The following is a 16593-nucleotide window of genomic DNA, read 5'->3' on the forward strand; positions in this document are numbered from 1 at the left end:
GTAGTTTACGCGCCGCTGTCAAAAGACGGCACGTAAATAGACGCCCGCACCAAAGAAGTAACCTGTCACTTCTTTGGCCGTAATTGGAGCCGTTATTCTTTGACTCCAATGAATAGCAGCGCTAATTACGCCCGTAATGGACACGGCGTTCAAGCGCCTGCACATGCCGTTACGGCTGAAATTACGGGGATGTTTTCAGGCTGAAACATCCCCGTAATTTCATCCGTTACGGACGCCCTCGTGTGAACATACCCTTTGTATCCTCTCATGTGTTTGGCTCAAAAATTGCATGTCTTATTCCAGCCTAAGGGGGGATTCACACGAGCGTGTATTCGGTCCGTGCGGGCCGCGTGGTTTTCACGCGGCACGCATGGACCAATACAAGTCTATGGGGCAGTACAGACAGTCCGTGCTTTTTGCGCAGCGTTTACCTGCTGCGCAAAAAGCGCGACAGGTTCAATAACTCTGCGTATTTCGCGCATCACGCACTCATTGAAGTCAATGGATGCGTGAAAACCACGCAGGTTGCACGGAAGCACTTCCGTGCGAACCGACTGAAACAGCGCACCAACTGTCAAAAGGATGAATGTAAACAGAAAAGCACCACGTGCTTTTCTGTTTCCAAACATCCAAACGGAGTGTCTTTGCGATGAGCGAAACCGGACAAGCGAACCGAACTTCACCGGGTTCGGCCGAACTCGTTTTGGCCGAACCCGGCAAAAAAATTATCGGCACGCGACGTCAGGAGATAGTCACTGTCCATGGTGCTGAAAGAGTTAAACTGTTTCAGCACCATGGACAGTGACTTCCGATCCCAATATACATGAACCTGTAGAAAAAAAAACGAAGTTCTGACTTGCCGTTAACTCCCGGCTTCTTCCTCCAGTCTGACCTCCCGGGATGACAATTCAGTTCAAGTAACAGCTCCAGTCAATCACAGGCCAAGCACAGGCTGCAGCGGTCACATGGACTGGCGCGTCATCCAAGGAGGTGGGGCCCGATGTCGAGAGGCGCGTCACCAAGGACGCGTCACCAAGGACGCGTCACCAAGGCAACGGCCGGGAAGTTCTCGGTAAGTACGAACTTTTTCTTTTTTTTCAACAGGTTTTTCGATATTGTGTTCGGCATTCACTGTCGAGGGTGCTGAAAGAGTTAGCTCTTTCAGCACCTTGGACAGTGACGGGCGTCGACTAGCCTCATCTCTATGATGGCGGCTGCGCGAAAATCACGCAGCCGCGCATCAGACACGGATGACACACGCAGCTGTCAAATGGTTTTTGCGCGCGCAAAACGCAGCGTTGTTTGCGCGCGCAAAAACGCAACGTCCGTCTGTATCTCCCCTAATACTGATGGGCTGTCTTTTAGGCAGGAAATTGAACCTCACTTGACACTTTGAAAAATTTATGTAATACTGATAAAATATGGATCACATACAAATGCATCTGTATTTTAATATAATGCATTTAGACTTCGATGGTTTATTTTTAACCGCACAACTGATCAAAGTAGTGCATGGTGTGTTTTTAAAATGTAAGCAAATGGTATATGCCCATGTGTATTGACTCAGATTATCAATAGCTCCGTATTACGGACAGATAAGAATGGATGGAACACTGATCAAAAATATGCTCACGTTTAAGTAGCCTTTAAAGGCTATGTACACCTTTTTTAAATCCTTTTTTTTTTTTTTTTTTTTAAATAAAAACGTCAGTGTGTTTTGTGCAACTTTCTAAATACGTTTTATTAAAAAATTATTTTTACTTTTGAGATTGTATCCTGTATAAGAACAGCTGTATCTTGCACATCTTGTATCTGAGTCCTGATTCCATCAGGTCAGCGGAACTGACCGGTTCAGAGACATCGGGTCCTGTCTGACACACAGGCTTCACTTGTTACCGATCTCATCTAAGTTATCAACTTACTATAGATGTGATTGGTAACAGCTTGTTCCATGCGTGTCAGAAAGATGCAGGACCCACTGACATCAACTCAAGCGGGTAATATGCACAAATCTTTTGTGTGAGACAGGATGTGTCCGAAGTTAAAGATAGAATATCTACCATGGACTCTTTGGTATCCTTGCTATTTTATCTACAGGAAAGAATGGGGAGTATGGAAAATATCTTAACCCCTTAATGACGAGGCCATTTTGAGCCTCAATGACGAAGGATTTTATTTTGTTTTCTCACAGTCGCATTCCAAGAGTGGTAACTTTTTTTTAATTCCGCCGACATAGCGGTATAAGGGCTTGTTTTTTGCTGGGCGTGTTGTATTTTTCAATTGCACAATTTTTGTATGCATATAATATATCGATTAACTTTTATTAACTTTATTTTAGGAGGGAATTGAAAATAAGCAGTTATTCCAGCATTGATTTTCACGTTATAAATGGACGCCGTTTACTATTTAACGTAAATAACATGTTACCTTTATTCTATGGGTCGGCATGATTACGGGGATATCAATTATATAAGGGTTTTATATGTTTTTCCTAAGTTTGCACAATAAAAACCCTTTTTAGCAAAAATGTACTTGTTTTTTCATCGCCGCATTCCAAGAGCCGTAACTTTTTTATTTTTTCGTCGATGTAGCCGTATGTGTGCTTGATTTTTGCGGGGCAAGGTGTAGTTTTCATTAGTACTATTTTGGGGTACATGGGACTTATTGATTAACTTTTATTTCATTTTTTATAGGGGGAATGGGAGAAAAAACAAAATTTGGCCGTTTTTTTTTTGCGTTTTTTTGGACACCGTTCATCCGGTGGTTTAATTAATCTGTTAATTTTATTGCTTTGAGTCGTTACGATCGCGGCAACCCATATATGTGCATGTGTTATTTGTTTTGAAACTTTAACTATTTAACTTTTTTTTTGTCCCACTAGGGGACTTCCCTTTGCAATTTTTAGATCGCAGATATAATGCTTTGGTATACTTAGTATACCAAAGAATTATTGCCTGTCAGTGTAAAACTGGCAGTTGCTGAAGGCACACCTGGGGACCTTTGTTAGGACCCTGGCTGCCATGGAATCTCAACGGCACCCCGTGATTTCTTTGCGGGGCCGTGGATGGGATGACAGAGGGAGCTCCCTCCCTCTGTTAAAGATATTAGATGCTGCTGTCGCTAATGACAGCGGCATCTAATGGGTTAAACCGCTGTAATCAGGGAGTGCTTCAATTCCGGCAGTTGGAGCAGGTGCCTGGCTGTGTATAACAGCCGTGCTCCCGCTACTGATCGCGTGAGTACAGTGCTCGCAATCAGAGGACAGATATATCCATCACTATACGTGAACTAGCTCCTGCATAGGATGGATATATCCATCCTTCGTCGTAAAGGGTTTAAGAGGAAATTATATCAGAATTGTGGGGCTCCTGGATTTGTGAAGAATTAGTGAGACCTCTTTAAAAGTGATTAGTTCTCCTCCATATTTAAAATAGAAAGTGCACACAGGGTGCCAACTACCGTGTTTCCCCGATAGTAAGACACCCCCGATTGTAAGACGTATCGGGGGTTTCAGGGGGGTCGGCTAATATAAGCCGTACCCCGAAAGTAAGACATATGTCTTACTTTCGGGGGAACACGGGGGTATTGCCGCCTCCTGCCCACTTCCGCGCCGCCCCCCTCTCCATACGTCACCGCACCGTCCCCTGCACTTGTCAATGCCGCCTCCTGCTTAAAATACGGTAATGCACACAGTATTAACTCCTTAACGCCGAAGGACGGATATATCCGTCCTCAGCAGCTGCTAGTTCGCGCAGGAGGACGGATATATCCGTCCTGTGATGGCGCGGGTACTGAGACTGTACCCAGGCGATCAGCGGCAGGAGCACGGCTGTTATACACAGCCTGGCTCCTGCTGCAACTGCCGGAATCGAAGCGCGCGCCGATTCCGGCAGTTTAACCCATTAAATGCCGCTGTCAATAGTGACAGCGGCATTTAATGTGTTTGACAGAGGGGGGAGCTCCCTCTGTCACCCGATCGGCGCCCCCGCAAACAAATCGCGGGTCGCCGTCGGGTTTCCATGACAGCCGGGGGTCTAACAAAGACCCCCAGGTCTGCCTTCAGCATCTGCATGTTAGGCGATGCCGGAGGCATGACCTAATAGGTTGCCTGTCAGTTTTACACTGACAGGCAATAATGCTTCGGTATACTAAGTATACCAAAGCATTATATATGCGATCGGCACATCGCATAGTGAAGTCCCCTGGTGGGACTAAAAAAAAAAATGTAAAACAGTTAAATAAATTTTGTGAAAAAAAAAATAAAAATAATTCGACAATTTTTTTCCAATATAAGACATACCCCGAAAGTAAGACATAGTGGGACTTTTGGGGATAAAAAGAAAGTAAGACACTGTCTTACTTTCGGGGAAACACGGTAGTTTGCCTCCCCTTGGTACATCACCTAGGCCTTTTCTAATTAAATTACTCCCGTTTCAAGAATTACCATTTTGAGGAAGGCGAGAGAATTGGAAGATATACGCTTCAATGAATCTAAAATATTCTTTCCGGACTTCTCAAGAAAAAAAGATGGCCAGTTATGTTTCTATTAAAAGAACGCAGAATCTGCACCTAAATGCAATTTTTTATCCTGCAAAGTTGAGTTGCGCATATTTTTAGTGGTCTAGGACAGGGGTCTCAAATTCGGCCGGGTAAGTGGGCCACATATAGAAAAAATGTGAAGTTGACGGGCCGCATTACTTTCAAATTTGATAAATTAGAAAATTATTGTTGATTAATTAGTTATTTGAACTACTATAACAATACTACATTACTATAATAATACCGCTAGGTTTAAACTTACCGGAAATTTGAGAGATTCCTCCACGTGCTTATTTCAACAATCCAGTTTTACAATTTAAGTGTCGCTAAATGCAGTCCGGCAGCTCAGTTGACAGTGTTTGGCAGACACACAAATGTCAAAATTAGGCTTCCCCTTTTTAGATCGTGCCACAGTGCCCTCTATAGATACTGCCACAGTGCCCTCTGTAGATACTGACACAGTGCCCTCTGTAGATAATACCACAGTGCCCTCTGTAGATAATGCCACAGTGCCCTCTGTAGATAATGCCACAGTGCCCTCTGTAGATAATGCCACAATGCCCTCTGCAGATAATGCCACAATGCCCTCTGTAGATAATGCCACAGTGCCCTCTGTAGATAATGCCACAGTGCCCTCTGTAGATAATGCCACCGTGCCCTCTGTAGATGCTGCCACCGTGCCCTCTGTAGAGACTGCCACAGTGCCCTCTGTAGATAATGCCACAGTGCCCTCTGTAGATAATGCCACAGTGCCCTCTGTAGATGCTGCCACCGTGCCCTCTGTAGATGCTGTCACAGTGCCCTCTGTAGATGCTGCTACAGTGTCCTCTGTAGATGCTGACACAGGGCCCTCTGTAGATGCTGCCACAGTGCCCTCTGTAGATGCTGCCACAGTGCCCTCTGTAGATGCTGCCACAGTGCCCTCTGTAGATGCTGCCACAGTGCCCTCTGTAGAGAATGCCACACACACCCCTTGTAGATAGTGCCACAGACACCCCTAGTAGATAGCTCCATTGGGGCTCCCTCTAGGAGTGGAATCCCCAGCCAGAGCGTAGCCAACACTTTGGCCAGGGATTCCTCTGCTGGAGGAGCCCCTGATGTCACTGTTCATAAACAGTGACGTCAGGGGATCCTCCTGGACTGGAATGTGATGTCAGGGGCAACCCCAGAGCTGGTGTCCCAGAGCGGTGCACTAGTATAGGCTCAGCTCCGGAACTCTGGGGAAGCAATCGACATCAGTGCAGAGCCGCTTCTAGCACCCTGCCTGGGATTCCAGCTCTGCTCCTGACATCACTGTTCATATATGGACAGCGATGTCAGGGGCAACCCCACAGCTGGAGTCCTGGGCAGAGCGCTACTAGCGCTCCTACTGGAACTCCAGCTGTGCTCCTGACATCACTGTCCAGCTCTGGGGAAGCCCTAGACATCGCTGTCCATATGTGGACAGCGATATCAGGGGATTCCAGAGTCCCGGAGCAGAGCCTATGCTAGCGCTCTGCCCGAGACTCCGCTTTGGGGAAGACCCTGACAAAACTGTCCATATATGGACAGAGATGTCAGGGAATTCCAGAGTCCCAGTGCAGAACCTATACTAGCGCTCTGCCCGGGACTCCGCTCTGGGGAAGACCATGAAAAAACTGTCCATATATGGACAGCGATGTCAGGGATTTCCACAGAGTCCAGGAGCAGAACCCATGTTAGCGCTCTACTTGGGACTCCACTCTGGGGAAGACCGTGACATTGCGTGTCCATTCATGGACAGCGATGTCAGGGATTTCACAGAGTACCGGAGTAGAGCCGATACTAGCGGCTCTGTGTCCCGCGTGCCGCAGATGACAGCCTCAGGGGCCGTGTGCTTGAGACCCCTGGTCTAGGAGATGCTCATTAGTGGGTGATAGAAGAATTGATGTACTTATAAGGGAGATTCAGGTATTCTTCTGAATAGAGATGCACGTCTTTTATTCTTATCAATAAAGAGACAATATGGCAAAATGTCTGCCTCTATCCTGAATGACAGAGTTTTTATACATATTCTGAGGATAACATGTCTGGACTAGTTCTTGTTACATTTTGCTTCATATATCACAATTGACAACTAATTAAACTAATTAGAAGTTAAACCTCTGTCTGGAAATTGTAATCTCTGCTTTTAGGAATTCAGCTACCCCCTCCTCATATACAATATCAGTTATCTTAACAATAAAACATATTAGACATTTTGTTAGTCAAGGCTTTACAGATACACGGTTTTATTCTTCATTAGATAAAGTAATCATAAATGTAAAACTTTCCTAACATTCCCCCCCTGTTGTAAATTTATCAAGGCATGTTCTGTGACACATCCAAAACAGATTTGATTCTTTAACTAGTTCCCGACCGCTGGCTGTATTTTTACGGCCAGCAGTCAGGGTCCTTAAAACCCGAGCCATAGACTTTTTACGGCTCGGGTGTTAACTTGCTGCCCGCGCGATCGGGCAGCTGAATGTCGGGTCTCCGGCTGTCAGTGACTGCCGGGGACCCTAAGGAGAGGATAGAAGCAGCTTTCGCTGCTTCTGTCTTCTTCAATGTCTTTTTACACAGAGCTCAATGAACGCTGTGTATAGGAATAGAGACAGCAGCAGCGGCGCTGTCTCTATTCCTCCCGGTGATCATGTGACTGGTCACATGATCGCCGGGTGCCGTTACTGACAGACTGTTGCTGGGTCTTACTAGACCCAGCACAGCCCAGTTAGTGACAATCGTTACTATGAGAGGGCTGATTTCCCCTGTAACTGGGGCTGCTGTGCAGCCCCAGTTACAGGGGAAAAGCCTGGTGTAAAAGAAAGAAAAAAAAGATATAAAGTTTCACAAAGGTCTTTTTTGACCTTTGAGGAACAGACCATAGTAATAAAAAAATAATAAAGTAAAGTGCAAAAAAAAATGTAATAATAAATACACATAAAATACCCACACCAAAAAAACGTTCCCCCCCGCCAATCATTGTTGTAACGATAGCGCTGACCCAATTACCCTAATATAGACATGTAATATATTACAATTTACGGTAGATAATGACGATCACAAACAAAAGGTCTATTTTAGGGTAAAACTATGTTATTACCAAAAAAAAAACGCTGAAACGTAAAAAAGCTTATTTTTTTACTATTCAAACTTTATTTAATAAAAATTCTAAAATAGCAAAAAAGGTGTGTATAAAAACGATAAAAAAAGAAACCTGCAAACGTTGCAAAAATCACGTCGTTAGCCCAACAAATAAAGAAGTTATAGCCATTTAACTAACACGTGCTAAAAATGGCTAAACGGTGTCTGGTCCTGAAGGCGCAAAATAGCCCGGTCCTAAACTGGTTAAGTTTTCACCAATTTTTTCATACATCAGAATTTTGTCATGAGGTGTTTCCAAGCCATCGTATTAAGTCCTCATTTTGAATCTTGTGGTACATTGTCTTAGTAATTAAAATGTCAATGAGTCTCTGAATTAGTCCCCTTATGCAAGAAATACAACAACATCCATGAGTTACAAGCATGGCTGCCACTGCTGCTAAGGAAATCAATAGACTGGATATGTGGTTACTCCATTTTCCAAACCATCCTTCAAGTCAATTAGTGAAGATGTTATTTATTCCAGAGTTTTCCACAAGCTCTTCAGACAGGGAATTGAGTCCTTCCAATGCCTTGGTAATACTAACATCAGGAGATGTATTATTGGGAATAACAGTACAACAGAAGATACAAACATTTTGCAGACACCCCCTTTTTCTGCTAGTAACATATCCAGGGTGTCTTGGTCACAGGGTATGTGGACCCACTAGGCCGCTCTGCCGTAGCGGAGAGGCAGCTGACCAGGTCTCAGTCTATACAAAAGTCTATAGCAGTTCGTAACACTCGGGTACCTGAACTAGTCCGGACAAAGGCTGTGGCTTTAGCACGGATGGAGGTCAGTGCAGCATGTTGCGCTAGACGTGGCGGGCAGTACAAGATGTGGCAGAAGACACTGGACATGGCAGAAGAGACTGGACGTGGCAGAAGACACCGGACTGGAAGAAGATACTGGACATGGCAAATGACAGCAGGTACAGTAGGACACGACTCCAACACTAGTAAGCATAGGAACAAGAACACAGCACGGGATACAGGAACAGGTAACAGGGCACTGGTAACAACTGGAACGGGAAACACTAAGGGACCATTTGCAAGACAGACTTGGGATATACTAACAACGCTCAGGCAAGAATCAGAAGGGCTGGGGCCTTCTTATAGTCCAGGAAATCATGTGGGTTGATGATGATTGTTTTCATGTGCGCGTGTTTGGCCTTTTAACAGCGGGCACGAGTGTGCGCACGGACCCTAGGAAGGAGATGTTGACCAGCGCTCACAGATCCATGGCTGCGGGCGTCGGGAGGTGAGTAAACCTGACGGCCCGCGGCCATGGACGCTACATTATCCCCCCCTCTAACGCCCCCTCTTCTTGGGGCCAGAGCGAAAGAGGAATTTCTTAATGAGAGCAGGAGCACTGAGGTTCTCTTACGGCTCCCAGGACCTCTTCTCAGGACCAAACCCTCTCCAGTCCACCAAATAGAAAGTCCTTCCTCCTACCCATTTGCAGTCCACGATCTCCCTCACCTCGAACACATCAGAAGAACCGCTGGGAGCAACTGTGGAACTAGAAGTCATGCTGTAGTGGTTCAGGACCACTGGTTTCAGGAGGGACACATGAAAGGAGTTGGGGATTCTGAGGGTAGGAGGCAGCCGCAGCATATAGGAGACAGGGTTTATCTGTTTCAGAATTTCAAAAGGACCAAGGAACCTGGGAGCAAACTTGTATGTTTGCACCTTCAAACGAATGTTTTCCGAGAGAACAGCCAGACTTTGGTATCCGGAAGATCCTGAGGTGGCTCTCTTCTCTTTGTATCCGCTTTTCGCTTCATGCGATCGACCGCCAGCAGAATAGAGGACCGGGTCTGTTGCCAGATTTGCAGAAAGTCCCTAAATGCAGTCAGCAGCGGGTACCTGAGATTTAGTCGACACAGGAAGAGGGACTTTAGGATGTTGACTGTGCACAATGTAAAACGGAGTGGAAGTGGTGGACTCACTTGTGTGGTTGTTGTACAAGAACTCGGCCCATGGAAGAAGCTGTATCCAGTTATCGTGCGGTAAAGAGATGAAGTGGCGGAGATAATTCTCCATGATCTGGTTGATCCTCTCGACTTGCCCATTGGACTGGGGTTGAAAAGCTGAGGAAAAGTCCAATCTCAAATCCAGGAGTTTACAGAGGGCTCTGCAGAACTTTGAGGTAAATTGAACCCCCCGGTCGGACACAATGTGAAGGGGCAAGCCATGCAAGGGAAAGATGAGATGAATGAAGAGACTCGCGAGTCGGGGAGCAGAAGGTAGGCCAGTCAGCGGGATAAAATGTGCCATCTTCGAGAACCGGTCCACCACCACCACCCAGACAGTGTTGCATCCTGCTGAGGGAGGAAGGTCTGTGAAAAAGTCCATCGCAATGTGCTGCCAGGGGGCATTGGGTACAAGCAGAGGTTGAAGCAGGCCTGCAAGCTTGGAGTGAGTAACTTTGTTAGAAGCACACACCGTGCAAGAAGAGACAAAGTTCAGAACATCTTTAGGTAGCGTGGGCCACCAGAAGTGACGAGCAATCAGGTGCCCAGCCAGTTTAGAACTGTGTCCCCAGCGGAGAATTCTTCTCCTGTCTGCCAACCAAACAAAAGTCCTCCCCAGAGGGATGTCTCTAACCTGCAAAGGATTATCAGTGACAATGCAGTACGGGTCTATGATAGTTTGAAGGAACTCAAATTACCTCGACAGGGCATCGGCCCTCACATTCTTGTCAGCAGGATTGTAGTGGAGCACACATTGGAAATGGGTGAAGAACAGCGACCACCTGGCTTGACAAGGATTTAGCCGTTGAGCGGACTGAAGATAGGTAAGGTTCTTGTGGTCGATGTAGACCAAGATGGGGTGAGCTGCACCCTCTAGAAGATGTCTCCACTCCTCCAGAGCCAATGTGACGGCCAGTAGCTCCCAATCCCCAATAGAGTAATTGCGCTCAGCAGAAGAAAAAAGTCTCGAGTAATAGCCACATACTACTGCCTTTCCTTTGGAGCTCCTCTGGAACAGAAGTGCAGCTGCACCAACAGAGGAAGCGTCCACCTCCAATGAGAACTGCCAAGATACGTCAGGATGATGGAGGATCGAGGCTGAAGTGAAGGCTTTCTTGAGGCTAATAAATGCGGAATCTGCCTCTGGAGTCCACACCCTTCTTGGTAAGGGTAGATATGGGAGCCGTCAGAGATGAGAAGTTTGGAATAAACTGCCGGTAGAAATTGGCAAATCCCAGGAACCGCTAAATGGCCCTCAGGCCTTCAGGACGTGGCCATTCCAGGACAGACTTTAGTTTCTCAGTAACTATCTTAAGACCTTGATCCGAGATGATGTAGCCAAGAAAGGGCAAAGACCTCTTTTCAATGACGCACTTCTCCAACTTGGCATATAAGCGATTCTCCCTGAGTCGCAGAAGAACCTGACGGACATGCCTCTGATGGGTCATCAGATCTGGGGAGAACATCAAAATATCATCGAGATAAACTACAATACACATATAGAGGAGATCTCGGAAGATACCATTGACGAATTCCTGAAAGACTGCTGGAGCGTTACACAGTCCGAAGGGCATCACTAGGTATTCGTAGTGCCCGTCACGGGTGTTAAATGCCGTCTTCCATTCGTCACTCCGGCGAATCCGGATTAGGTTATAAGCCCTCCGCAGGTCTAGCTTAGAAAAATGTTTGGCTCCTCGTATGCGATCAAACAGCTCGACTATAAGTGGCAACGGGTATTTGTTCTTGACCGTGATCTAGTTGAGACCACGGTAGTCAATGCAGGGTGAAATAGATCTGTCTCTTTGATATAGGCTGACATGGCTAAAGTCTCTGGCAAGGAGAGAGGATATACCTGTCCACGAGGAAGAGAAGCATTTGGAACCAGTTCAATGGGACAGTCATAATTCTGATGTGGGGGCAACGTCCCAGCCTCTTGCTTGCAGAAGACATCCGCAAAACTGGCATACTGAGATGGTAGATCGGAGAGTGACTGAGGCAGAGGGGGCATAACAGGACGAACTTGTGACAGGCAAAGGCTATGGCATCTGGAACCCCATTGAAGAATCTCTCCGGAACTCCAGTCAAGAACCGGGGCATGTAGGCGAAGCCATGGCAGACCCAGCAGGATAGGATTGATAGCCCTAGGTGGTACAAGGAAGGCAATCTGCTCTGAGTGAAGAGCACCAACCCGTAGTGTCAACGGCTCCGTGATAAACGCAATCGGATCGGGCAATGGTAGACCATTCACAGAGGCAACAGCCAGGGGTCTCTCCAGAAGAACTGTGGGTAGATGTAAACGATTCAATAGATCCTGCTGGATGAAATTAGCAGCTGCTCCTGAGTCAAGATAGGCGGAGGAGGGATGTGACATCTCTCCGGAGACGATGGGCACAGGAATCGATAATTTGGAACAGGTTTTAATGTTTGGAGACGTCCCACCTAGAGTTGCTCCTCGGTGTGAAGTTGGACTTTTCCTCAGCCTACCATCCTCAGTCCAATGGCCAGGTCGAGAGGATAAATTAGATCTTGGATAACTACCTACGCCACTTCATCTCCAAGCAGAATGATGACTGGGTGCAGCTGCTTCAGTGGGCTGAGTTCTCATATAACAATCACTCCAGCGAGTCCACAAGGAAAACACTGTTCTTCATTGTCTATGGCCAATACCCACAAATTCCTCTCCCGGTGCCTGATATGTCCGAGGTACGAGCAGCTGACACTGCTTTTAGAGACTTCCTACAGACCTGGCAGCAGACGCTATCCTCCATCCTACTGACAGTCGACCACATGAAACGGAAGACAGACACGAGGAGAAGAGAACCTCAATGCTCCTAACCTTCTGAAGAAGTTTCTCTCTGGCTCTGGCCCCAAGAGGAGGGGGCATAAGAGGGGGGATACTGTCATGTCCATGACCGTGGGCCGTCAGGTTCACTCGCCTCCTGACGGCCGCAGCCATGGATCTGCGAGCGCTCGCCCCAGACTCCTTCTCAGGAGATGCCAGTGCTCACTTCCGCTTACCTCGGGTGGGTCCCGTAGGGTGCTGGCCCTTTAAGAGCGGGCACGAGCGTGCGCACCTGAAGTCAATGTTAAAATTAGCCCATGAGTACCCTGGACTATAAGAAGAGCTCAGCCCCTTCCTCCCTTGCCTGAGCGTTGTTTGTTGTATCCAAGTTTGTCTATTCAAATGGTCTCCTAGTGTTTTCCTGTTCCCAGTGTTTCCCGTAACTGTATTCTGTATCCCGTGCTATCCTGGTCAAGTGCCGTGCTGTGCTGTAGTCGTGCTGTGCTGTATTCCATGCCTGTCCTGCTACTCCACGCCTGATGTCTTCCTGCTGCCTAGTCCCAGCCGAGCCTGCCTTGCTACTGTTCGAGCTGCCAAAGGTACATTATACAAACTATAGACTGTGACCTGAGCCCTGTAGGCCAGCTGCCATACCGTCAAGGCGATACGGCCCAGTGGGTCCACAAACCCAATGTGACACCCCCTTTGTGCCCCCACAAGGAACTAATACCTCATGTGTGCCCCACAGTAATTGTTTCCTTCCTTGTAACCACCATAGTAATAATTCCTCTTTGTGCCCACACAAGGTAATAGTTCCCCAAAAAGTAATTTTCCCCTGTGTGCCCACAGAAATTTTTTAGTTCCGAAAGGTAATAATACCCTTTTGCAGACTGTGGGGTCCGCAGCCACCTGCTGTTACTTCCTGACTGTACGCTTACTTCTTATATGCTATCTTTCCTGCGCATAGTGGGGTGCTGCAACCTAAGCATCCTGAATTATCCTACCCTATCTCCTCCACTCCAGCGCCTCAGGTTTCTAGAGAGGAGGAGTCAAGGGAGGAATCAGGAAGCACAGACTGCTGCACTCTGCGCAGAAGTGAGATCATAAAATAAGTAAGGGTACTGTAAAGGGTTTGCCAGACACAGGTTCTGTGTCGATGCCCGGGGTTAATCAGCCTTCATAAGCTCCAAGGTCTGCTAGAGTGACGGGATCTGTTACCACTCAGGCTTGCAAGCTGAGGAGAGGGAGAGCCTATCACAGCCTGGCCTGACGGTTCTAGCTCCCGCCCTTGGTCTATTTATACCCTCACTTGCAGCATGTTCCTTGCCTGTGATTGTCTGGGTTCCTGGCTCTGCGATTCCTGCTATTTACCTGATTGACCGCTGTTACTTATTGACCCTGACTTGCCTGACTATTCTCCTGCTCTGATTTTGCTACTGCGTTCTCCACTGGTTTGTTTCGGCTCGTTCACCACTGCCTGTTGCTCACGGTGTTTCCGTGGGCAACTGCCCTACTTCCCCCTTTGCTTCTGTGTGCCCTTGTCTTGTGTTGTCTGTCTTGCACTTACTGAGCGTAGGGACCGCCGCCCAGTTGTACGCCGTCACTTAGGACAGGCCGTGCAAGTAGGCAGGGACTGAGTTGCGGGTAGATTAAGGCTCACCTGTCCGTCTCCCTACCCCGATTCATTACAGGTACAGTCAGAAATTGTATGGTGAGGGAGACCTGTGGGTTCCCTGGCTTAGGGGCACAGTCTCAACTAGAAATGCTGCAACCTCTACAGCTACGTCACAGTTAATGGCTTATCTTTAGGTTATGGCGTTAATATTTGAGTGGTGGCACCCCTGACGATCAGCTGACTTAACGGGCTGCATGCATAAAATTACTAAGAGGTAGAAAAATATGTGCATGTTATTAAGGGGTTAGAAATGGTTTTGTCATTAGATTACCAGCCAAAGTTTGGTAATTGTATTTGTTTTACGACAGTGTAGCGCTAAAATTCTAAGGCTGTCTGAAACTTTTTAGATTCGTTGCCGTTTGCTCTAATACTCAGTGAATTGTAAACTACAAATAACTCATAAATAATTTTATCATGTGTGTGTTGGAAAAACTCAGAATATCAAGCCTACTGTATATATATCAACAGGGGACCTTAGAACCGGACTACCAGTTAGTATAAAGCTGAGTACACATTGGCTTGTATGAACCTGCACAGCACTATTTTATTCAATGATGGCTTCATAAGATGGGGAAATGGTTAGAGAAATATTCCACACTTCTTACTTACACAGCGGTAAGTGGTGAGGAGAGCTGTGCTGCCAGTAGGGGCCCCTCATATTGTTTTTTGTTCTGTGGCAACTTCTGCTCTATGTATGCACCTGATACTATAAAATCTGACCGTCTTATTTTAATATTAGAACTGATTTCAACACTCCTATGAGCATACCGGAAGTTCAATGGTTATGCTTGGTTTATGGCATGACTATCAATTGCTAATCTGACAGATTCTTATGTTTAAGTTTCTATTTCAGCAGAATTTCTCAACATTTCTCAGTGTAGAGACAAAGTCAGTTATTTATAACATAGTAGATTGTCTTACCACAAATGAAAACAAAGTTTGGGCAACTTGATCTCCAATCTGTTCAGCATTTTGAAGTGTGAGTGTCTGTAACATAAGAAGTGATAAAAAATGTACGAGGGGCCAAAATCTGTATTTGTCAAACTATATAAGTATTAGGCTGTTTATTGCCAGTATTTTTCTTCCCATTTTTAATACATGACGATGAAGACTATGGTTTCAAGAGCATACAAACTATTAGAGTTCCCTGGAGTGGCTGATAAGCCCATGCACAGGGGACCCTGCACAGGGTATTGTGACCCTACGACTGGCTGCCCTACAGAATTTGTAACAATAGATAACTAGGGAGGGGAATATCTATCTGGTTGTCATTTTTTATTTTTCTCCCACAAGGGATAGAAATGGTAGGTAAAAGATAAGCGCTTAGGCTTCCCTTTGTGTTTTAGGCAAGGATGGTGGAAAGGGCACCTGGTCACATCTGCGTTTGAGGCTCCTTTAGGGGCCTCCAGCACAGATCCGGTAGAATAAATCATATTTTGTCAACCTATATAAGCATTAGGCTGTTTACCAGCAGTATTGTTCTCCACATTTTTATTATAGTATGTCCTGGTTTGTCTGGATCCATGTCCTAAAGAAGATGTGCTGCTCACTCCTTCTGTTTGCATGTTTTATTGCTTTACCAGTGTTTTCTTACTGGTTGTTCTTACAGGTTAGCCTTTTTGGTAGCATTATATATATGTTTACTCTGAAATGATATGCTGGGCTTGTTGCGGATCTCACCCTGTGAGTTCGTAGATTTGCATGAGTGATGGTCGCATGCTTCTACTTAAATAAAGTTTGTGTTCCTAGATTTATGCACAAATGCGGCTACCGAACAAAACCAATCCACAAGCAGGCCATTTTCGGCTCCTTGTACATTTTTTTTTTACTCCAGTATGTGCTACCATGGCTTTTTGTATACTGTGTTCTATATTTTACACCATGTATTTTATACCTTGTATTTCTCTTTATACCGCGTTACACGGTGGTTGTAGTGTTATAAAAGTATTGATAAAAAAAAAATAGATATATTTTATTCTGCAGGTCATTAAGATTAGAGCTATACCAAATTTACATGGGTCAGCATGCGGCATAAATAGCATATAACCTTTATTTTATAGGTCAGTGATAAGAAATATGTATGTATTTTTTTATGTCTTACCACTTTGGCACAATAAATTCACATTTCATGGAAATTAAATCATATTTCTGTTGCTGCAGTTCAAGAGCCGTAACTTTTTTTTATTTTTCCGTCAATGTAGCTGTATGTGTGTTTGCTTTTGTGCGATGTTTCATCATTTTTTAAAATAATAATTTTTGAGTACATATAATTTATTGATTAACTTATAGGATTGTTTTGGGAGGGAGGAATGAAAACAAGAATAATTCCACCATTGTCTTCTGCGTTGTTTTTTTTTACGCCGTTCATCATATGGTTTAATTAATGTGTCAACTTTATTATGATAGGTCGTTACAATCGTGGTGACACTATATATGTGTTTATTTTTTTTCCACTTTTGCAAAATAAAACCTTTACAATAAAA

The sequence above is a fragment of the Rhinoderma darwinii genome, chromosome 3, assembly GCF_050947455.1.
Source record: "Rhinoderma darwinii isolate aRhiDar2 chromosome 3, aRhiDar2.hap1, whole genome shotgun sequence".
Taxonomy (NCBI): domain Eukaryota; kingdom Metazoa; phylum Chordata; class Amphibia; order Anura; family Rhinodermatidae; genus Rhinoderma; species Rhinoderma darwinii.